This window comes from Girardinichthys multiradiatus, chromosome X (genome assembly GCF_021462225.1).
Source record: "Girardinichthys multiradiatus isolate DD_20200921_A chromosome X, DD_fGirMul_XY1, whole genome shotgun sequence".
Lineage (NCBI taxonomy): Eukaryota > Metazoa > Chordata > Actinopteri > Cyprinodontiformes > Goodeidae > Girardinichthys > Girardinichthys multiradiatus.
The window spans coordinates 39,682,291-39,707,281 of record NC_061817.1 but is presented as its reverse complement, the minus strand read 5'-3'; the positions used below and the strand labels follow the sequence as shown (position 1 = coordinate 39,707,281).

Here is a 24,991-nt window from a genome sequence, read left to right as displayed (position 1 = left end):
TGGAAATTTCAGTCCAGAAAGTGGTAAAACTGGATTTGTAAAATTATAATATCCAGAGACTGGAGCCAAGATGGCAGCTAAGGACTGATTGTAACATGCCAAATTAAACAGATTTAACAAATGCAGACACTCCTCTTCAATTTGTTTCCTGATGAAGATGAGGATGACAAAGCTTCAGTTTGATTTAAAACCTGCATTGTTTTTCCGTTCCTTAATAGTTTATGTTTTCTGTCAAATAAGCATAAATAATCATTGTCGTCCGTTTTATCCAGGACCGGGTCCGTTGTTGTAAAGGGGGCCCAGCATAAAAACATCATATTTTTTCTTCCAGGTGCTTATTAGGATGTTTACTGTCTTTTAAGATGCTGCACAGATGACTGAGATGGAGGATGAAGAAGGTATTTTGTGTCAATAATGTAGCTTCAACGAGTCCTGTTGACCTATTGGGCCTCTGAGGGACACATTTAACTAAGATGTTAGACTAAATTGAAGAATCCTTTCTGCTCCATAATGTCTGTTCCTCCTGTTTCTTTCTGACTTAAATGAGGCAAGCAAAGAAACATCAGAACGCAGGAGATGGGAACAAACTGAGGTATTTGCAGAAGGATGATTCTGTTGGAGGATCTAACTGCACCTTGTTCTAACTGATGTTATAGCTGCAGTCTGACAAGCTTTCCAGGTTGATCCCTTTTATCTATCCGTTGTCAGACTGAACTTTTCACTCACTTCTTTCTTTCGTTCAAGCATCTTCCTCTCACTCTCCTCTCTCTGTGATCCAGTAAGGGGTCGGTCTGCAGCTCGAGGGCTCCATGAGTCTCCACCAGAAAGCTTCTGGCACGACTATTTTATTTGCCCTGAGTTTTGTTTCTAAGACAGCATCCACTTATTCAGTCCTGTTTTTGACTCAGTCCTTGTACTAAAAGTTAAAAATCAGGACAAATGTATTTAAAGAAACCGCATTTAACTTCCTTTAATTATGACCTGTTCACTCCCTGGATGTTTGCTTTCTAGAAACTTTTCCTGCAGCCCACTCTGATAACATGATTACAGTGATCAGGGACAGATTGGGCTCAGTAGTGCCCAGCTCAATCCAGCCAGACATCGGAGATCTTCATGCTCTGCTGAATCCTAACACAAAGTTCCTAAATAGCTTTTCTGCTAAATGCAACAAGTCCAAGCAATAAAGTTCAAAAGTAACAGTAGAAGGATAGAGTTTTTGTCTGCAGAAGTTATGCTGTTGCTTCAGAAAACACTGAAAAACCAAGGGCTCCATCTCAGACTCTACAGGCCTCAGGTTAAGGGTTAAATGTCATGACAGGGAAGTTGTAAAAACACAGAACCAGTAAGACTGTTTGGAAGTATTGAAGGAGAAATAAGCTGATGAAGGTTCCACAAGCTACTGGAGGAGGTTCTATAATCTACTGACGGAGGTCCTGTAAGCTGCTGATGGACGTTCTTTGAAGTACCAATAGAGATTCTATGAAGGAGGTTCTTTGAGCTTCTCACGGGGGTTCTACTAACTACTGATGGAGGTTCTATAAACTACTGACGAAGGTCCTGCAAGCTCCTGATTCTATAAGTTGCTGCAAGCTGCTGAATCTTGGAGAGGAGTTGACCGTAACCCTGCCAACAGCAACTATTTCTGTTCCAGTTTTTGTAGGTTCCTGGTGATGCTTCTCATCATTATCTTCATCCTTTATCATACACTGTTGATCTGGGCAAAAAAAACATTTTTAGCTTCTGTGAAATCCAACCTACTATCTTCTCCTCCACTTCCTCCTCCTCCTCCTCATCATCTTCAACCAGATCTGCTGAAGGAGCTCCTGCAGCAAACATGACAGTGATTTTTATACATTGGCTCATATCTGCCTGTAGGGCCTGTCTTTTTTTGGCCCACCGTTTCTCCAGATCGTCTCAGAGTAGATGTTTGGGTTTTGATTTTCCTTTTTGTTTGCTCTTTATTACATTTTTCTGGTCTTTTTTTTCCAGTTTATTTTCTCATGCTTATTGTATTTCCTTTATTAGTTCATTCTTTTGTGTTTAATTCTAGTGCTCCTTATTCATCTTGAGTTAATCCTGTTAAATGTCTCTTAGATACTTCCCTTGGTTTCCTTGTGTTTCTGTTAAGCTCTTTTCTGGTTAATTAGTCTCCCTCCTTCAGCTGCTCTGCCTTCACTCTGCAACAGCTGCTCCTCATTTCCTCTGATTAGCTCTTCTGGTTTATCGGTCATCTTCATTTGTTCTCTTTGGTTTCTGCTTGATTCTTGTGTTTTGCTGCTCGTTTCATGCCGTTCTATTTCACTTCAGTTGTTTCTGCAGTTTGAGTCCATCATCAAATCTAAACATGACACTCAAGTTGTTGCTCTTTTCAGGAGAAGGAGCTCCACAAAGTCAGTTTGAGCTATGAGGTCTTTCTGCTGAGGAGATCTTACCAGAAGAATGCCATGCAGGATTTGCTTTCTCACCCCTTAGGACTCATATAGGGTGAGAGGCGGATGACATTAGAAAACACTGCTGAGGTTTTGGTTCTGTGGTTCTACACGCTGTTGGGTCATAGTCTCCCCTTTGTGGTACCGCATCTTACTAAAATATTCATATATATCTAATAAACCCCGTGCACATAATTTCAACAAAGAACAGCGTATAACTGTGAAGTTAAAGTATGCATGTTTATCAAAATCTTTACAAACACCTGAAATGTTTGCCCTGCATTTTATTCAGCTTATTTTACTCTGACACCCGAAAATAAATGCAGTCAGTGCCAAGTGTGTGTAATTTAACCAACTTTCCTGAAAGAGTCATACTCCGGTTAAAATCTCCTTGGTTTTATCATATTGTTCATAAATGCTGCTCATTTCCATTGATTCCATTTACTTATTTTTCTTTGGTGTCTGGTGTTTGTTTTTGTTTATTTCTGCTGGTCTGGTTCTTAGTTTGCCCAAAGTTCTGTTTTGACTTGTTAATTGGTTTCGTCTCCCTGCAGTCTGACCCACACGTTCCTTCTTCCCCAGGATTACTCTGTCCTTCTGTTCATTGGTTCTCCTTGTTTGTATTTAAGCTCTTTGCTCTTCATTGTTCCCCGCCGGTTCCTTGTGTTAGTCCCGTCTTCCAAGACGTTCTGTCATGTCTGGTATTCTGGTCATGTTGGAGCATGCCATACTCCTGTTTCTGTGTCTGAAATGTCTAAGGATATTAAAACCTTCTCTGCCCTTTGGTTCTACTACAAACCCAATTATGACAAATTGAAACAGCTTGTTTGCATCTTCTATTGCTCCTGCAATAGAAGATATGACTCCAAACTTTGATATTTGTCATCCTGACATCTTGCCGGAGATGCTGGGCTGAACATCCTCTCTGAAGCTTCTGCTGGTGGGAAACCAACACACAAAGCTAAAGGAAACCGCTCCATCTTGCTTCTACAAGTCAAAAAGCAGCAGCAGCAGGTGTGGTTTCACTGTCAGGGTACCTGGATCAGGTAAGGAGAAAGGAGCGAGAGCAGAGGAGTGTGTGGATGGAAATGAAAAATAATGTCCGGCTTCCTCCTGTCCGTTTGGCATGCTTGGATGGAGGGAGCTGCTGTGAGTGGGTGGATGATCTGTAGAGAGGAGGAGGAAGATTTTTAACAAGGGGTTCCTTCACCCCAGGGACACCTCTGTGTCTGACCACTCAGGAGAAGAGAAGGAGGAGGCCAGATCTTTTACAGGCTTCCTATGTGATGTATGTTGGATGCACACATGTATCATTAGGCATCATTAAGCCCAAATTATACACAGAGAAGGAAAAAGGCAGATGCTGCTGTTGGCACATTATTTTACTCTGCCCCCACCTCCTCTGCAATCTGCAGCCTGAGGAGGGAGGTGAGTTAATCTAATACATGTGTAGTGTGATTAAAGGAAGAGCTTCATTGCTGTTGACATTTCAGATGAATGTGAAGCTTGGCGAGATATTAAACACTCTGGAATCACAGTGAAAACAGGAGCAGCGAGGCGGAAACAGAAGGAGTTAAAAGTCTGGACCTGTCACAAGGAGATCTCCCTCCTCTTCCTCCTCCTAATCCTCCACCTCCTCCTGCCGACTCCTCGGCTGCTCGCTGCCCGTCTCACCACCTGTCAGTCCACACTCTTCGTCCACTTGTTTGTGCAGGAATCTCCTCCACTCCCATAATCAAAGGTAAGAAACGTAGCTCTTCTTCATTCTCAGCTCTGAAGGTTTGGATTTCAGGCACTTCTCAAAAGATTTGGTATTTTTTCTCCTTGTGTGTCTGTTCAGATTTAAAAAGTGCATTTGCAATGGCTTTTGCATGACTCTTTTCACTGTTTTACTGTAGCATATTCGTTTTGCTTACTCTTCTGAGAAATATTTGAAATATGCAATAGATTTCCGTCTGCAGGGACTCCAGTATTAGAGTTGGTGTATAGCAGGAAAAGAACTGTAGGGCTTTATGTAATTTTATCTATTTAAAAAGGGCAAAACATGGAGTATTTTGTATATAACTGAGATTAATTGATTAAATAAAAGTGGAAATCCTTGCAAACCTACTGATTCCTGAATATTTTGAGTCAAGTGGAGGTTCTGTGGAATTCTGAAAATATTCATTTATTCCAGTAAAAGCTCTGGTGTCACAGGGAACAAACAGAACTAAAAGGGAGGTATAAATATTTCACTTTCATGCATGCAATGCATCTGCAGTCCTCTAATATTTCCTCCACTTCAAATAAAATCACCCAGAATATGTAAAATGCTTTGATATTAGGATGAAGCTTGAAGTTTCCTTTAAAACATCTATTTTTAAAATCTGGATGCTGTTCTGCAGGAGCATTTTATGTGGAACATCATCAGATCAGTTGAAACAAAAAAATCTGCTTTAAATGTGCATAGCGCTACCTACAGTCTCAGACAGGCAAAGCAAGTATCTAAATCAACCTCACAATAGCTGAGGTGTTCTTTCACCCTGTTATCATCACAGATTGTTTAGATTTCTGCATTAAATTCAAGCAAGGAAAGATAAAACCTTCCCTGGGTCCAGTCCTCCAGATTCTATGTTAGTAATAAAATTTAATCCACAGGGTCTCTGATATACCAACAAATGGCCGAAGAAACATCCACCTCCATGCAGCTGGGTGGCAATAACTTAAATATTACAGACACATGTGACTTTGAAGTCAGGTGTGTAAACCTAAGCATGGGTAAAGTAGCGCTAGGCCAATGGTTCCCCTGAAACAATTAGGGCATTGTTGACAAGTTTATTAATGACAGAGTCTGAACAAAGCTGAGCAAAAATGAAAAGGTACATCTCCACTGTGGTTGTTAGCATGAACATCACGTCAGCGTCTACACGGATACACCGTAAACCTTCCGTTGGAAAACATTTCTAAAAATCCAGTTTGTAAAATATCTGTTAGTTTGGATTTAGTATTGATTCTGCTGCTGGAAGATTGATTTTGTTAGCTACATCTGGTATGTTAGCAGCTGCAGTAAATCGATTGTTTATATGCAGTGAAATGAAATTTTGAAGTAGCTAATTTTGTTTTGTCTGTTTCAATAATCATCCACCTACGGACATGTCCCTGTGAATCTTGGACAGGTCTAAGCATGCCTACTTGCTGCACTGTTTGCTGCTGTACCTTTATTAAAATGAAGCTTAATCTGTGGCTTCAGATGGGGCATGTTAAACACGCTCTCAAAGTGAAATGGGATTGTTCCTGTAGTCAGTAAATAATTTTCTACAGGCAACTGTAAACCCTGCATGCTAGCTCTTCTCCTTCATCAACTTACAGCTCACAAAGGGAGGAAAATCCATACTCCATGTTGGGTTTGAGCTACAGATGACAACCAGAGAAGAAACATTTGCTTCTGTAAAGGATAAACAGCAATACTGAGAGCAGATCTGGTACTATTTTAGGTCTCAGAACTAACAAAGTTCTATATTTTCATTGTTGGTAATAATTAATGTGTATAACGTCCCGATCATTCCCTGAGCAGCAATATGCTTGTGTAAATTTCTTTAGGTCAACTCCTCAATCTTTTAAAGGTGAAGGACTGATATGAAGCTATTACCCAATTTAAAATTTAAAAACTGATATTTCCACATATTATAATTTGTATTTGCTCTGTAGGAAATCATGGAAGAATGCACATTCATACAAAGCATTCTAGGTTGTAAGATGAGATGGACATGCCAGTGGTCAGACCATGGTCCTACATTCACTTTCCTGATTGTGGTGGTTGTGTCCTGTTGATCCGGCCTTTTGACACCTCTGACTACCTTTCTCATGTCAAGTTGTGAACTTTCTGTCAGTTTGATGGAGCCTGGGTCTTGTTTTGCCCCTAGAAAGTACCCTGAAACAATCCTGTGGCCCCTGAAAGCAGAGTCCTAGTCAGGGTGTGACTCGATGTTGCTGGGTTGGCTGGGACCTTCGGCCTTCTGTCACGTTGTGGTTTAGGATCGGACCAAAATGCAGACAAGAGCTCGGCAGGATCATCTTTGTAATTCAAAGATTTATTTACAAGGTCCAAAACGTAGCAAAAACACTGCAGGAAATGAACCAGAGCCTAGATTCAATTCAATTCAATTCAAATTCAATTCAAAATACTTTATTAATCCCAAAGGGAAATTAAATGTTGTAGCTCATATTATGAAGGTTTCCTCAAAGAGTCGTTGTAGATGCTGATGGCTGTGGGCAGGAAGGATCTCCTGTAGCGCTCCGTCTTACAGCAGATCTGAAGAAGCCTCTGACTGAAGACACTCTGTTGTTGTAGGACAGTCTCATGAAGAGGATGCTCAGGGTTCTCCATAATGTTCTTCATTTTATGAAGAATCCGTCTTTCCACAATGATCTCAAGAGGTTCCAGAGGAGTCTCCAGAACAGAGCCAACCTTCTTTATCAGCTTGTTGAGCTTTTTTAAGTCCCTGGTTCTGATGCTGCTTCCCCAGCAGATGATGGTAGAAGAGATCACACTTTCCACAACAGACTTATAGAAGATATGCAGCATCTTGCTGCAAACACCAAAGGACCTAAGCTTCCTCAAGAAGTACAGTCTGCTCTGTCCCTTCTTCACAGTTGCATCTCCACTCTAGTCTGTTGTCCAGGTGAACACCGAGGTATTTATACTCCTCCACCACCTCCACTTCTTCTACCATGATATAAATAGTTTTTGACTTATTCCTGTTTCTCTTAAAATCTACAATCATCTCCTTTGTTTTAGTCACGTTCAAAAGGAGATGATTGTTTCCACACCATGCCACATAGTGGTCCACCACCTTCCTGTACTCATCTTCTTGTCCATCTCTGATCCACCAACGACTGCAGAATCATCTGAGTATTTCTGCAGAGGACAGGAGTCTGTCTTGTACTGGAAGTCTGAGGTGTACAGAGTGAAAAGGAATGGTGAGAGTACCGTCCCCTGTGGTGCTCCTGTGCTGCTGACTACCTGGTTAGACTCACAACCCTTCAGTCTCAGAAACTGTGGTCTGTTTGTCAGGTAGTCTTTGATCCAGGAGATTGTTGAGGCCTCCACCTGAGTCTTCTGGAGTTTCTGACAAAGCAAATCAGGTTGGATTGAGTTAAATGTTCTGGAGAAATCAAAGAACATGATCCTCACAGTGCTGCTGGCTTTGTCCAGATGACACTGGGTTTGTTGAAGCAGGTGTATGATGGCATCTTCAACTCCAACTCCACAGCGATAAGCAAACTGAAGGGGGTCCTGATGGTTTACTGTTTGCTTACTCAGGTGGGCCAACAGGAGTCTCTCTAGGACCTTCATGATGTGAGATGTCAGGGCAACAGGTCTATAGTCATTGAGGACTGATGGGTGAGTTTTCTTTGGTACCGGAACAAGACAGGAGGTCTTCCACAACACCGGAACCTTCTTCTGGGCCAGGCTAAGGTTGAAGAGGTGCTGCAGAATCCCACAGAGCTGCTCTGCACAGGCCTTCAGGACTCTAGGGCTGACATGATCTGGACCTGCAGCCTTATTCCTATTCAATCTCTCCAGTTGCATCTTCACTTGACTTCTTGAGACACACAGGTGGAAGAGGGAAGCAAAGGAAGCACCAGCATCTTCTGATATGGTTGAAGGCAAACATGTAGAAGCAGAAGGGTCTAGGGCTGAGGTGGAAGATAAAAAATGTGAGGTGTTACTGGACAGCTGTGTGTCCTGTGGGTCAAAGGAAGATGGAATGTCTGTTTGGCTGTGAGCAGGAGAGGAGGATGCTGAGATTGTTTCTGAACTGAACCTATTGAAGAATGTGTTCAGTTCATTGGCTCTGTCCAGACCTTCATCGGTCCGATCATCCCTCTGCTTGAAGTCTGTGATCTTCTTCATCCCTGTCCACACATCTCTGATATTGTTTTGCTGGAGCTTGCTCTCCAGGTTCTTCTTGTACACCTCCTTGCTGTCTCTTATCTTGACTTTAAGTTGCTTCTGTAAACTCAATAATTCTCTGTCTCCCTCTCTGAAGGCTCTTTTTTTCTTGTTAAGCAGGTCCTTCAGGTCACTGGTGATCCAAGGTTTGTTATTGGGGAAGCATCTCACGGTTCTGGTGGGGATGATGTTATCCACACAGAAGTTTATACAGTCGGTTACACACTCAGTCATGGCATTGATGTCCTCTCCATGTGGCTGGCACAGTGCGTCCCAGTCTGTAGCCTCAAAGCAACCTTGCAGAGCTTCTTCAGCTTCCAGTGACCATTTTCTCACAGTCCTCTTTATTACAGGTTGCCTCTGAACAAGGGGCTTATATTTCGAGCAGAGAAAAACAAGATTGTGATCTAATTTGCCTAGAGGAGGTTGTGCTGTGGAGATGTATGAGTCCTTGACATTTGCATAAAACAAATCCAATGTTTTGTTTTCTCTGGTAGAGCAGCTGACAAACTGTTGAAACGTTGGAAGTTTAGCAGAGAGTGAAGCATGGTTAAAATCACCAGAAATTGCCACAAACGCATTGGGGTGTTGTGTCTGTAGCTTAGCAACAACTGAGCTGGTGGCATCACATGCAGTGTCGGCAATAGCGGAAGGTGGAACGTAAACTGGTGAACTCTCTGGGTAAATAATATGGACAAAAACTTACTGCCAACAGTTCAATATCTGGACTGCAGAGATGACACTTCACAGTTACATGTCCTGGATTACACCATCTGTTGTTCACAAGTACTGCCAGTCCACCTCCTTTACATTTGCCGCTCCTCTTTAAATCTCCGTCTGCTCGTATGGTTAAAAAGCCCGGCAGAGAGACGCTGGAGTCTGGGATATGATCCTGCAGCCATGTCTCAGTAAAACACATGATACTGCATGCCCCGTACTCTGGCTGGGTCCTTTGTAGGGCTTGGGAGTTCATCCAACTTGTTTCCCAACAATCTCACATTGCCCATCATAATCGAAGGAAGAGATGGTTTGAACTTCCTCCTTCTCTCTCTTCTCTTAGCTAGTGCTCTGCAACCACGGTGTCTCCTTTTCAACTCATCAGGGATTTGGGGTTATAGTTGAAGTATTATTTGAGCTTTTGAGATATTAATCAGCTGTTCCTAGTTGTAAGAAACAACCCCGTTTCCATAGCAATGCATTATAACAAATGTCCAAAAATAGAAAGTATTAGGAAAAATCCTCCAAGCTGCACAGCATCTGACACCGGAGAGGACAGTCGTCCAAAAAAAAAAAAAAAGAAAATCAACTGTATCCACCACAAGAGGAATAGTTCCCAAAAAAGAATAAATCAGAATCAAAAGTAACAGAGCTGCTCCAACCTGCTGCCAGCTTGAGTGGCGCAATTCTACAGAATAGATACAAAGCTTACAACAATCACTGCAGGTTTCCCAAGACAAGGCGTGGCAAATGATTCCCAAGGCAAGGTAATGCAAAAACAAAGCATAAACAAGGAGGAGAACGAGGTATGACAAACAAAAGGAACCAGCAACGAACAGAGACATCAAACCAACTAATATCCTGGGGAAAGACAAAGGCAGGGAATCAAGAGAACTGAGAACAGGTGCGACAAGGAGGCAGGGAAGCAGAAGGAACAGGTGAAACAAATATAAAGGCTGAGGAAGAGTGAAAGGAAATAAACAATAAACAGAAAACACAAACTAAGCAAGAGAATAAATCAGAGGAGAAAATAAAGAACTAGAATACTTTGGAATTACTAAAGTAAAGAGAGAACTAGAGGGAAAACAGAAACAAAAACAATAACCTATGAAATAAACAAAGAGGCCATAAAAAGAATGTAAATTACAAAATAAACAAACCAAACATAAACAATAACTAAAGCTGGAATAAGAACAAATACATAACCATAACTAAACACAGAGATACTAAATAAGAATCCAAGGGTGAATAATAATAATACAAAAAAAAGGAAAGCAACAACAAAAGGAACTAAGAGTTAGAGGAACACAATACACACAAGGAGATGGTAGAGGGAGGAAAAGAAACTAATAAACATGATAGAAACATCTAGACAAAATAAACCATCACAAGACACCAAAACCAAAGTCCAAAATGTCACACCGTGACACCTTCTGTAATGTTTGTGTCTAATAGTCCTATCAGAAGGTTTCTGTGCAAAAACTTGATTGTCTCACTGATGGCACCTTGTTGCAGCAGCAGCAGACATGTCCAAACGCCACAATCCAAAGGTATTACTGGACAGAACTGTGCAGCAGCAAGAATTTTTCCAAAACCTAAATGGTTCCGGCTACTACTCTGTAGAAACCCTGGCATCTCTGAATATGTCCTACTGTAGTACTTTAGGACAAACCTCTTCACTGGTTCATTAAGACCAACTAATGAAACATTCTCAAATCTCCTCTGAGATCCCTGCTGACCAAACATCCATATTCATTCAGATCCCTGAAGCTGAAAAACATAGAGTGCTGTCCTGTTTCAGCAAAAGGAGGTGTCCGTCTTTAAGGGTTTTAGGTTTACAGCCCATAAAAACCCACAAAGGTAAGAAACTGTCAAGAAACGTCTAAAAGGTAAGCTGAACTGTGGAGATATGTTTTACAATGGACCTCCTGTACAGCACCTTGTGGTTCCTTTGCTCATTTGGCCCAAAGCAGATTAGATCATGCAGTTACTGTTCAGATGTGATCATTCTGCAGGTCTCAAATCCATCCATGACTTCAAAAATCTCAGGGACCTGACGTGATAAGGGAACCAGAACCTCGGTTCCTTCTAGAAAAACCTTGGGGCTGGATATAAAGTTTCAGCAGGTCCTTCAGGATGAAGGGTGGTTAGTGAGGAAGACCTTAAATGTGTTTCGGACCATTTTGGACTTTTGTGCTTTCATCAACAATTTGTTGGTCTGGAAGCTGTTGTGAATAAAATAATTTTAAAAAGCAAGCATGTGAAAGGACTTTATGAAAGTGTGAACTAGGAATACATTTTGTTCATCGTTCAAACCCAACATTTTCTGGTCATCTTCTTATAAGTTAGGAGGAAGCAGAGAAAAATCAGGTGCCACCTCTTCTGTGAGGCTTCAGGGCTGTTTCTATCTTCTAGCTGTCATGAGGTGTTGGTTAGCTGAGACAGGAACATGGGATGAGCAGAGTACTGCTTCAATAATTAAATGGAAAATTTTTACAAAAAGCACAAGAAAAGCTGAACGTAAGCACATTGTCACAGGCGTGAAAAATGGGGAGCATATGGGAAATAGAAATGGAAGGATCCAGCAGCAAACAATGGGAACCAGAGAGCTTATATACTGAGGGAAGTGTGAAAATGACATAGGATGCTGCTGTGTTCATCAGGATATAATGTGAAGCCGCTGAGGCAGAGGGTTAGCAGAAAGAAGGAGACTAATTAACACAAAGGAAGCTGAACTTAGACACAAAGAAACAGTCAGTCATCTTCTATACCGCTTCTTCCATAGTGGGTCGCGGGGAAGCTAGTGCCTATCTCCAGCAGTCTATGGGCGAGAGGCAGGGTTCACCCTGGACAGGACAAAGAAACACCACGGGGAAAATGAAAACACAAACCTGAGGGAAATAAACTAGAACACACGAAATAAGCAAGAAACTAAATCTTAAGGAATTAACTAATATGGTAATATCTTTTAGAACATACAGGTCCTTCTAAAAATATTAGCATATTGTGATAAAGTTCATTATTTTCTATAATGTCATGATGAAAATGTAACATTCATATATTTTAGATTCATTGCACACTAACTGAAATATTTCAGGTCTTTTATTGTCTTAATACGGATGATTTTGGCATACAGCTCATGAAAACCCAAAATTCCTATCTCACAAAATTAGCATATTTCATCCGACCAATAAAAGAAAAGTGTTTTTAATACAAAAAACGTCAACCTTCAAATAATCATGTACAGTTATGCACTCAATACTTGGTCGGGAATCCTTTGGCAGAAATGACTGCTTCAATGCGGCGTGGCATGGAGGCAATCAGCCTGTGGCACTGCTGAGGTCTTATGGAGGCCCAGGATGCTTCGATAGCGGCCTTTAGCTCATCCAGAGTGTTGGGTCTTGAGTCTCTCAACGTTCTCTTCACAATATCCCACAGATTCTCTATGGGGTTCAGGTCAGGAGAGTTGGCAGGCCAATTGAGCACAGTGATACCATGGTCAGTAAACCATTTACCAGTGGTTTTGGCACTGTGAGCAGGTGCCAGGTCGTGCTGAAAAATGAAATCTTCATCTCTATAAAGCTTTTCAGCAGATGGAAGCATGAAGTGCTCCAAAATCTCCTGATAGCTAGCTGCATTGACCCTGCCCTTGATAAAACACAGTGGACCAACACCAGCAGCTGACACGGCACCCCAGACCATCACTGACTGTGGGTACTTGACACTGGACTTCTGGCATTTTGGCATTTCCTTCTCCCCAGTCTTCCTCCAGACTCTGGCACCTTGATTTCCGAATGACATGCAGAATTTGCTTTCATCCGAAAAAAGTACTTTGGACCACTAAGCAACAGTCCAGTGCTGCTTCTCTGTAGCCCAGGTCAGGCGCTTCTGCTGCTGTTTCTGGTTCAAAAGTGGCTTGACCTGGGGAATGCGGCACCTGTAGCCCATTTCCTGCACACGCCTGTGCACGGTGGCTCTGGATGTTTCTACTCCAGACTCAGTCCACTGCTTCCGCAGGTCCCCCAAGGTCTGGAATCGGCCCTTCTCCACAATCTTCCTCAGGGTCCGGTCACCTCTTCTCGTTGTGCAGCGTTTTCTGCCACACTTTTTCCTTCCCACAGACTTCCCACTGAGGTGCCTTGATACAACACTCTGGGAACAGCCTATTCGTTCAGAAATGTCTTTCTGTGTCTTACCCTCTTGCTTGAGGGTGTCAATAGTGGCCTTCTGGACAGCAGTCAGGTCGGCAGTCTTACCCATGATTGGGGTTTTGAGTGATGAACCAGGCTGGGAGTTTTAAAGGCCTCAGGAATCTTTTGCAGGTGTTTAGAGTTAACTCGTTGATTCAGATGATTAGGTTCATAGCTCGTTTAGAGACCCTTTTAATGATATGCTAATTTTGTGAGATAGGAATTTTGGGTTTTCATGAGCTGTATGCCAAAATCATCCGTATTAAGACAATAAAAGACCTGAAATATTTCAGTTAGTGTGCAATGAATCTAAAATATATTAATGTTAAATTTTCATCATGACATTATGGAAAATAATGAACTTTATCACAATATGCTCATATTTTGAGAAGGACCTGTAATAAGCAACGGGTGGATGGTAAAAACAAGAGACACAAAAGAAACCAAAACCCAAACACTTACGGAACATACCTCGAGCATCATTTTCCTCTTCTTATCAGAGACGCCTCTGCTGAAAGCAGCCATCAGCCTGGAACATCGGGTCCCTGTTTTGATTTTCATGCAGTGGTCGGTCGGTTTCAATTATAACGTGGAGCTTCCTGTGAACAGAGGATTTCATATCCCAAAGAGAAGCAGGCAAGATGTTTGAAAGAGAGGTAAATCCTCTTTTTGCCACCAAGCATGTTTAATTAGACAGAGAATAAGAGGCGGGTTCAGGAGGTAACAATGCTAAATGCTCCAACTGTTTCTGCCAACAACACGTTTCTGCATCTGTGACTTGACCATCTGGGAGTCAAAAACATCAAATCTGCAGCATTTTCTAAAAAGCTCTATTTAAAATCAAACCTTGAAGTGTCTGAGACTTTTCTGTGGTCTAATTCTACCTCCAGCACCTCCGGGACTTTTTTCATGTTTAGGAACTGATAAACATTTTGAACATTTCTGAAGATCCTGCGAGGCTGTAATTACTCAAGGCATGTGTGAAAAATACAGAAATGAATGAAAACATTGATAGAAAGTTGAGTCGATGCAGATGAATAAACTGTAACAATGGACTCATTTTCTGACACTTTTACAAACCTCTCCTGAGTTAGAAGGTGTGATCATTCAGAATCATGGACACAACAGAAACCAGGTTTCTCTAACTTTTAATTTTCTCACATTATTTGTCTGTTATTGAGCTATCAGAACAAACAATTTCTCTCAGGGTTAAGGACAAAAGTCTTATATTAGTCTTTTATTCATTTATTTATTTTGTGTAAAGAACAAAATATATTTCATATTTTTTACATATTTAGTGGCAACATGTTGGAAGAAAGGCCAAATGATGTGTCTATTATTAATTAATAATGTTCTTCTCACTTTTGAGTCACAAAAAACAATCATTTAAGCTTAACACCTGTTGAGTTTGCAACAAGAAGAATGATATGGACCTGGGTGGTTTTTAAGGACTACCTGGTTCTTGTATCACAAAAGATACGCCTGTATTCTTGGAACGAAGCTCCCAGTGCAGGTTGGACACAATCATGGTCGCCCCTTGTTCATTGACCGGCTCCCAAGGTGTTGTCATGGAGAAGAGGGTGTTTAGTTTGGAAATCTGACATTTTATCCTTGGTATCTGCAGAGTTAGCTCCTCTTAGTCTGAGGCCATGGTTCTCACCTGGAAAAAGGTGAATTGGTCTCTTCAAGTAATGAATCCGTCTTTGGCCTAATTGGAGGAATGTAAGTATCCTCAACTCCAGTAATGTGGTTACAAAAACAGCTCAATCAAAAAACAAAGCTCCTAATTTAGTCTATGTTCTGACCTGTGTCTGTGGTAATGAAATATAGATCATGATCAAGCAGCTGAGCTTAAATGAGATGTGATCAGAAGCTCAGTCATCCAAGAGGAGATTTGAGGTGTTTGATCCAGATGCCTTCGGGGTGCCTCCATTGGAGCTCTTTTGGGTGCTCACTGCCTGAAGAAAACCCCAGGGCAGTCCGAGAAGGACCTGAACAGTGTCACCTGGGAGAGGTTTGTCTGGGTTTCCCTCCTGGACCCATTCTTCTCACATGTTTGATTACTTTTTGTTGTTCTAGATCATTGCATTGTTTTCAATTTGTTCAGTCTTCAACATGTGAACACATACGTCCTGTCTTCTCATCCCCTTCACTAACTGCTAAGGTTTTATTGCCTATTTTAGAGCTTTGGATATTTATCTGGCTCCAACATCCCCTGGCCAGCAGGAGCTATCCGATCGACCACACAACGTCTCTTAGATGTTCCATAATACAAACAAAACTGAGGTAGCTTACCTTTATAGAGACTCTACTCTGACGCTGATGTACTAGTTCTTGTTCTTACTGATCTATTTTATGAGTGACTGCAGTTATTTTCATAATATTTTAAGTTTGTGTCTGGCTTGGCTCTTAAATACTTTGGTCAACATAAACAGTTTTTAATATGCGATACAAATATCATTCCCTGCAATTTATGTTTGACCCACATTCTAATTAGATGCAGGGACAAATTATAATTGAATTCAAGCATATTGGATGCTGTCTTGTGATGCAACTTGTGTTGCTGAAGTTTACCTGCACTAATCATCTCCACAAATGTTATAATTTCCATGCTATCCATGGCTTTCATAAATGCTGGATTCTTGAATTTCCCATTTCAGTTCTCAGTTCTGTTGCTACTAGTCTAAACTGGGATCAGGAAGTATCCTCTGCTCCTTTCCATCACAGCTATTGTTCTCACACCTGCCAGTCGGCCATCATCAGAGTATTCAGAGTGACAGGACACCCTGACCAGAGAGTCACCTCTCCAGTGTGTGAGGTGGTAATTCACAGAGCAACATGGACATGGTGACACATCTGCAAGCAGGGAGCAGGAAAACAACAGGAGACAGAAAGAAAGCATCAGCAAACATCATGCAGGGAAGACAGACTGTGGCAGAGAGATAGGAGAGCAAGAAGAGTGTGTGAGGATGGAGAAAAAGGAACATTTCATGTGTCTTCATTAACATATTCCACTCACCAGTAATCCCAGTGCGATAGGACATCCATGGCTGGACGTGCATAGATATGGGTTTCATGTGGGAGAATGTTTCCGCTGATAAATGAGCTTTCCGTCCGTCCGTCCGTCCATCCGTCCGTCCGTCCGTCCATCCGTCCGTCCATCTGTCCGTCCGTCCGTCCGTCCATCCAGTAGAAAAAAATGTGTGGAGTGAGGCAGTGTCTGCAGTGTTGTTGATCTGTTGTGGTGAAGAGAGAGATGAGCTGAACGGCAAATCTCTAATATCCCTTTTCCACCAACATGGTTCGGAGCCCGTTGCGGTTCCAGAATGGGATTTGGAACCAGTGACGTGTGTTTCCCCCGACAAAACGAGGTTCCAGGGCGTGAACTCTTGTTCATCTTGGGCACCGCAGAATACTTGGTTCTTCTGCACCAACCGTAACGTCACCTGTGGGCGGATGATTGTAGGTCTTATCACATCAGTAATTAGAATATGATAATTAGGAGAAAATGACAATACATTTCAGAAATTATCCATGTCACTTACAAACTTAAAGTTTGGTTCAATGGTACACTAAAATAATAAACACTAAAATGCATTTATTATTGCTGCAAAGCAGATGGTTTAAATTGACAGGAAATGTGTTAAATGTATGTTAATAATGTGCAGCAGCGCATACTCTATTATTTACAGGCTACTTTAGGAAACTATATCCACTAGTCGACTGTGGCTCAGTAGGAAGAGTAGTCGTCTTGCAATCAGAAGGTTGTGGGTTCAATTCCAGCTTCCTCCTGCCATATGTCAATGTGCCCCTGGGCAAGGCACTTAACCTCAAGTTTCCTACCAATCTGCGTATCGGTGTATGATTGTGTGAGCGTTAGTGAGTGCGATTGGGTGAATGCGGCGCTAGTGTAAAGTGCTTTGAGCGATCTGTATGACTGGAAAAGTTCTATATAAGTTCAGTCCATTTAACATTTACTGGTGTCTGCTGCAAATGCATCCATGTGAAGCTCCCACTGCTGAAGCCACTCTGGTTTGTAGCATGGACAGAGGAGCAAACAAGGCTATGAAACCTACTGATCAGACTGAGTCCATAGACAGGAAGACATGGCAGCAATCTCACAAAATGTAGAAGATCCAGAACAAGGTGTGTTTCAAGATTATTTGGGCATATTAAAATTTGAAATCTGATCTTTTCAACAAGTCCACAGCAACCTTCTGTGTCTGCTTACGTGTTCTAACAATAGGAGGACGGAGATGCTAACTGCCTGATAAGATTATCACTCTACTTTCAGTGCTACCACAACAGAACAGCTGAAAGACAAAAGAATCATAGTGCTGCAATGGCCTAGTCAAAGTCCAGACCACCTGACTGAAATGCTTTTGTGATACCTTCCATTCAATAAACTCTATAAACTAAAAGGAAGCATGAGGAGCTGTTTGTATAATTTCCTGGATTTATTCAGGAACAACACTAAGTGATCAAAGGTTAACTAGCATTGTAAGAAAACATCAGGGGATGAAATTTATCATTATTCTCAAAATGATAGTTAACAAATGAAACACATAGATACAAACACAAAGATACCAAAATATTCTAGTTCTGCTTGACCCTGCAGAAGAAATGGAAGTTTGATGACAAAGGAATGGATGTTCAGAATGCTTTGCCCTACAAGTGTTCAATCCCAAGGTTTATCAAGAATTGATCCGTTACCCAGGAGCCTAAAAAGGGAGTTTATGGCCTACAAAACGTTTGGTAGAAGAAAGGAAATGAAGTCAATGTTCAGCTTTAATCCATCAGCTTTCAGCACCAGAATGCCTGTGAATAGATCTACAGTATTAAGAGTGTTGTAGAAAAATTTGCATCCAGAGACTGTCGATTGTCACTCAGAATCAGCTTTATCTTAATCTTGCAAGAGAGAAGGATTTTACAGCATTGGAGATGCGCTCAGTAGTGCTGCCAAATCGTTCTGACCAGACAAAGTAAAAGTTCTCCTAGAAGCTACAACAGTTTTCAAGGTGCCTCTCATGAGACCTGTTGTCCTAGACATAATCTTAACAGTGTGGCGTACATATTATCTCACACGGCTGCAAGGCTGAGAAACCATTACTCTAAGACTAAATAAGAGAAGAATGGATCAACACTGAGGGGTTCCAATACTTTTGTCAGTTCCTGTAGAGAATCAAAGAGCAAATCAAGCAAGGCACTAAAGATTCCCATAACAATGTCCTACTTTGGACCAAATTGACTTGAGATCACGAGGTTAAATCTCTGAGCAACAGGTGTTGTTTTGGCTGAAGGTCTTTCTGAAACTGGAAGGCTGTTGGTTCTGGACCAGATTGTTAGTTTTCTCATGATTTTCCACTTTGCATTTGGGGAAATGATTCAGGATGATGGAAATGATTTTAAAGGAAGTTAATTACTGAGTGTGAGCACATGGCAAAATTAAAATCCTACACAACTTTACATAAAAATGGTTTAATACTGTGTGGCACATGATGGCAACAAAATCCTTCAACCAGATATATCAAGGCGATCAGGCCTTATTCAGACAAAATGAGTTTCTTCATGGGCTTTAAGCTTTGGACCTTCTCAGTCTGAACTCAGGTCTCACTGGAAGGATGTCGTTCTTGAGAAAGAGACATCATGAGGGGCTAATCAGCCAATTAGTGGAGGACTGCGATAACGTAGGAGTAATACCATCTTAGACGGTAAATGTAAAGAACAGATTGTGTTATTCTTTCGTAAACCAAATTGTTTAGATTGAGAATGACAAAAAATCTTATTTTGAGACTATTTCAATGTAGCTAAGATACTATCACTAGCCTGGAACAGTTTTCACACTCAGCCATTTTAAACATGTAATCAACCCAGCAGTTACAGTAAAAGGTTTAATCGTTATTTAGAGTTATGACTCATGGGCATTTTTTAAAGCTTTCTACATTTATAGGTTCCCAAAATAAAATAACCAGTAATGAAATGTTGGATTTTCATTCTGACTGGCATTCACATAAAAAACATAATAATGTCATAAAAACCAGGATATGTTGGAGATCTCTGGAGTCCACCTGTGGGAGCTTGCTTTCACTGGACATGTGGTCCAACCGGGACATCATGAAAGGACTTGGAGAAAAGTGGTTCTTGTGGATGGAAGGAGACATCTTAGATGTTTGTGTCATATTTATTTTTATCTTGATAGTTTGGCTGATTGGAACCCTCAACAGTTCAGAAACTGATGATCTGACCCAGAAGTTTCTGACTGTCTATTACATCTGCCTCAGATTGAATCTGAAGACATGCAGCCATTAGGAGCTGCCTTCTCGCTGAACAGAGAGCCAGAGACGATTTTATTTTCAGTCATCATCACTAAATGCTGAACTCTTTTCTTCTCTGATTGTTAGATCAGAAACCCATCACCTTCACGCAAAAGTGAAGAAAACAAGTTGTCCAGACTGCAGGAGAAACCTGGGCACTAACTGCCAAACTTTCTGCTGGTTTCCTCTGCAGAAGTTTTTCTTTTTAGGATGATGGAACATGAAGAGTCATTTCAGCATCTTCACTTAAAGCTGCAAACAGTTTGTGGAGTTCCTGCTCTCTGCCAGCAGCAGCAGCAGCGTTCCAACAGAGGAAAATGTTGGATTCTGTTCCTCCTCCAGCTGAGCAGGTTCACAGGTTCAGCTCTGAGACATGAAGCAGGATGATGTTATGAGATGTGTTTAGGTTCAAATTAAAACTTTCTCAGCTGCGATGTTCAAGCATTTTGTTGAAGGAAACATTTTATCAGGTTCTTCACTGATCAGGCTGATATGGTGCAGAGCAGCAGGTGGAACGACAGACTGATGGGAAACTTTCTCCTGATTTCCAGCAGCAGCTGAACTCCCGGTAGAGCTGGTTTTGCTTTTTTGAATTTTTCCATCTCAGCCAGAAGTAAATATTCAGAGTTCATTACCTGAAAATATGCACAGGAACAGGTAAACATGATAAAACCAGTTGGAGGAGCCCAGCGGGGCGGGAACTAGTCATGCGTTCTGATGTGTTCACCTGCTGAGGTGCAACTTTTCTCAGAGTCAGATTGTTTGAGAGGTGATTTGTGTTCCTTTTGAAGCCTGTTGTGCTTGTTGTGGTGTTTCTTCTGGTACCAAGGTTTCATTTTCTGGTTGTATATCCATGCTGGTGTCCCTGGAGTCACCTTGCAGGAGTGGCATTCTGTTTTTATGCTCCTTGGATCTGGAATATATCCTTCTTGGCAAACATTTGCTGGTTATTTCCTGAAACCTGCACCAGAATAATGTTTCTTCATCCTCCCATGTTTGCCACTTGGTTTACAGACCTAAGAAAATGATTTCTTTTCATCCTGAACTTATTTTGTGTTCTGTTCATGAGGTGTCTCACCTCTGTAGCTCCTCTTGTTCATAATGCTGAAGATGCTGACATCTGACCTGTGAATGTCCTTTGAAAAAGTCAGCAGCAGGACTTGAGACTCAGTTTGGAGTAAACGGGTCGGTTGATAAGTTAGTGGGACAGAACCAGGGTTAGTTTGGCTGTCAGCAGTTGCTTTGAGAGGAAAAGTAAAAGTAGTCAGGAGTGGCTGAGGTTTATCTTCAATACAGCTTCAGACAGAAAAGAGCAGAACCAGGTCCAACCTTTTCCTTCTATCAGATCCATTTATTTAGTGTTTTGCTAAATATTAACCCTGTGAGGTGGGGGGTTAACATCTGAGTTCCCAGAGAAACATTTGCAGGAACATATAGAAAAATGTTAGAGATCCATTTCTCCATGCTCGGCTGGTTCCTGTCTCTGTCCTGTTCCTTCACAGTCATCTCAGGTTTTTCCTGGTTTTTCAGCTTGATGTCCCTCAATCATCTGCAGGTCCCCTTTCTGTGGCAGAGGTTCCTTATTAACCAGTTGCTCTGAGTGACCTGCAGCTGCCTGCTGAGGCTAATTTGGACCTCGACTCTGTCTGACCCGCTGTTTACTGAAGCCTGCATATAAAGTCTGCTGGAGAACTTAAGTGAGAACAGATGAAAAATTTAAGATCACAACAAAGTCTCTGATGGTGAGTGTTAGGACTTGAGCAATGGGGGACCCCAGAATGCAGACGAGCAGGCAGCACGACGGTAGGTGAAAAAGCTTTAATTAACAAAAACTCTCTCACAAGAAGAGGAAGGAACAAAACAATAAACGGGCAGGCAAGACAGGCATGGCTTGATCCGAACAACAAGACATGAACATGATCTGAAAAATGTTTCCGCGAGGAAGAAACAGGACAGGTGTGTATATATGGAGTGAACCAGGTGAAGCAAGAAGACCGATTAACTAGGTGCAGGTGAACCGAATAAACTTAATTGACAGGAGAGAACAAACATGACTGGAGCAAAACAGGAATTCAAGAATACAAACTAAACTTGACAACACATGAACTAGAAGACAAAAACTAAAGTATGACTATGAAAATAATAAAAAGAAACATGATTCAAAACCTTAACTGTGAAACAGGCCAACAAAACCCCAAAACACCCACAAATCATAACAGAGAGTCATAGAGTGTGTCAGCTCTGCTTTGAGGTTAAAGGTCATTCACACTGATGTTTAATATATATTTTGGGTTAAAAAGGCATTTTCTGAACTGTTGAGGTGAAGAAGCAGCTGAGCTGAGAGGAGAAGCTCTGGATTTACTGCTCCACCTATGATCCTGAGATAAATCATTGCAGAAAGAACCAGATCTTGATGATAAGCTGGATGAGTGCCTCCAAAAATCACAACATTTCTCCAGTTCTGAGTCAAATCAAGCTTCTGAGGGATCTTCTGGACAAACAAACCTGACTAATGGAGGTTCAAATGATCTGCTGCTCAACAGTTTAAATCCAGATACCACAGTAGACCTTCAGAGGTCCTGAAGAGTCCATGAGCAGACCAGTGTTGCCTGTTTTGATAGTCCTATCTTTAAAGAACATCAGTGGAATTGTCAGTTATCAATCAGGTTCCTAAAGCCAGGTTCTTGGTCACCATGTTAGTTAGTCAGAGGAGTTCAGGTTCCTATGAAACATGCTCTTCTTTTAGTTCTCCAGTCAGTGATGTGATCTGTTTTTGTGAGTTTATTTCCTGTTATGTTAAATATTATTTGGTTTCACTGAAAGACACTTTATATCAGTTACCATCAGGAAACTTCTGCCATCATGGAGGATTCTGGGTCTGCTCTGTTGGTCTGATGATCCTTTAGAATCTGCTTCTTTTCAATTTTAATGAACACATGCGATTCCTGAGGCCATTTTGCTGACCTCCACTCTGTAGTCTTCACATGGAACTTGGGTTTATGTAGCCGTTCTTGGAACAGGAACCTGTTGGGGGTGATCACCTTTACCTTTTCTTTATTTGGGACCTGTTGGTTTGGATCCAGATTTCTAGATCTTAGTCTTGTTAACTGCTCATCTTCATCTGGAAATTGTTATTTGTGGCGTTTCTTATTTATTGACCTTTACTCTTTAATTTTGACTTGAAAAACGTAGGTCTTTGACCTGGTTGGTTCTGTGCTTACTGGACTTGACCCAAGGTTGCTAGACTTTATTTGGAAACTGCTCAGGGTTATCAGGAACTGTCCTAGGGCTTTGTTGTCACTAACAGAGATGAGATCATCATATGCTGGTGATACCATGACTACAGTTTAGATCAAATCTTCAGTTCTTGGTTGCCTGAATGTGACCTTCCCAGAAGCCCCTCTGAATCAGGTTTGTCTCTAGCTGCTGGTATCGGCTCTGGTTCAGTTGAGACGGTCAGGAATGTCTCCTTTACTAGCCCACAGCAGTCCGGGCGGGTTCTTCATCTATGAGCTGCCGGTTGCTGATGTCGGTGGAGATCAACAGCTTCCACAGTGATGAACCCAGGGTAGGTGTGAGTTATTGACAGGCAGGACTTTAGCTGCAGGTGATGAGTCTGCTTCACGACTTTGTGAAAGACATTCATCACTACACTCATAACGGGTCAGTTCTGCACTCACACCATCACATTCATCAGTGAGTAAAGCTCCTATCAGCCTCTGATTAAATCAAACTGCTGCAGTAGATCCTCTGTCAGATGATAGGCTGCAGGTTTAATGAAGGGGCAGGTTGCTGCTGCAGCTGTATGCTTCCTTATCAGTGCAGCAAACTGGGCTCTAAGTTCTATGTTAATTTGTTTAATCCTAAATTAGGACTGATAATAGATTTTAGTTGGTGATCAAAGAATTTACTTTTATCAATGCCATATGATTCTTCCAAAACATTAAAGGGTATGAAGGTTTTTCCAACAAATATGTCCTCTACATGATTTATTCCTTTAATGTCCCCTGTTGAAAGTTAAGAACCTTTATTTTGCAGGATGTCTGGGTTGTTCCAACTAGGTGTTCGATTGGATGGGAGAATTTAAGACCTATTTAACTTTTAGCCTTTTGTAAAGTTTTTAAAATTAAATGATGACCTCTGACCTGTGGCCACTCCTGGGAAGGTTCTCCACTGTTCTATCTGTTCTCCATGTGTGGATAATGGTTCTCACTGTGGTTCTCTGGCATTTCTATCCCCTTCCAGACTGATAGATTTCAGTGACTTTGTTTATTATCTGTTTTTGAATTTCTTTAGATTGAGGCATGATCTGCTTCTTTCTGAGATCTTTTAGCCTACTTCATGTTGTCAGACAGGTTCTACTTATGTCAGGGCTTGCGAGATAGAACCCCAGAATGCAGACGAGCAGGCAGCGTTGTTGGAATTATGATTATTGATTAATTAATATTTATCAAGAATTATAATTAAAAATCATAATTTGACAAAATTAATTTCTTAACCAAAATCCTCATTTATGAATCGAGACCAGAGATACCTTCTGGTGTTGTAATTGTGGCTCAACACCTCTGATAATTACAATCGTTAAAAACTCAGTAATAATTGATCATTATTACCAGAGATGTCACTGTTTAATCAACCGTTTCTACTGAAACGTGAGGAACTTTTAACCTTATCTTGACTGACGAATAACTCTTGCACAAAATAAACACAAAACGCCTTCTCTTTATCTATGTGAATATTTATTAGATCACAGCCTGATACAATCAACTCTTCCGATCCAATAATCTTCACCTACTCAAACATGCAAAGTTCTACACAAAAAGGGGTTAAAATATCTAACTAAACAAAATAAAGCAAAACAGCAGCAACCCTGTATGGGATCAAACCAGCAGTTATGGCCAAAGTGATAATATGACAAGGGAATATGGTGTTGAACGAAGCTTTTGGAGCGCAGCCCGCCAGAAAGTGTAGCTCGGTGAGATGCAGGCAGTCATAAAACTTCCCCCAACTCTGGGCGGGGCTGAGCACACAAAGAGTTATAAAACTTTTGGCGGCAAGCTAGCAAGCAGTAAAGTTGAAGACAAAGAAAATGGTGAATTTCCCCATGAGGTTATTTTAACAGTTCAGTTCCACAGCGCACCTGCGCTTGATCTCAGGTGTTAAATAACCCTGCAAAGCACACAGAAAGATGGGTAGCACAGCGGCTTCCAGACATCCAACACAGCACATCGAGGTTTCAATAAAAGGTTACATGCACATATAATTCAGAACACATTAGATGAATCTAATCACACTAAAATTTCCTCTACCCTGCCCAGACTATTTCTAAGAGAAAAATAAAATAAAAGGATGAGTTTTACTTTGTTGAAGTCTTCCTTCTGAGCAGAGGACAAGACCAAGGGGAGC

At 41.4% G+C, this 24,991-nt stretch overlaps 1 protein-coding gene and 1 long non-coding RNA gene across 3 annotated transcripts in view; one reads left to right on the top strand and one right to left on the bottom strand.

Annotated features, from left to right (window-relative positions):
* Nucleotides 1-3,821: 3,821 nt before the first annotated feature.
* LOC124862600 (double C2-like domain-containing protein alpha) overlaps nucleotides 3,822-24,991 on the top strand; it is a 79,608-nt gene continuing 58,438 nt past the window's right edge. For both annotated transcript variants that reach the window (XM_047356602.1, XM_047356603.1), the window contains exon 1: nucleotides 3,822-4,170. The gene's annotated coding sequence lies outside the window, so the exon portion shown is untranslated. The remainder of the gene's footprint in view (nucleotides 4,171-24,991) is intronic.
* LOC124862601 lies at nucleotides 10,258-16,415 on the bottom strand. Its single transcript, XR_007036958.1, has 3 exons — nucleotides 16,291-16,415; nucleotides 13,743-13,870; nucleotides 10,258-11,927 (listed from the first exon to the last, which is right to left on the bottom strand). It is a non-coding gene; the product is annotated as an uncharacterized LOC124862601 (long non-coding RNA).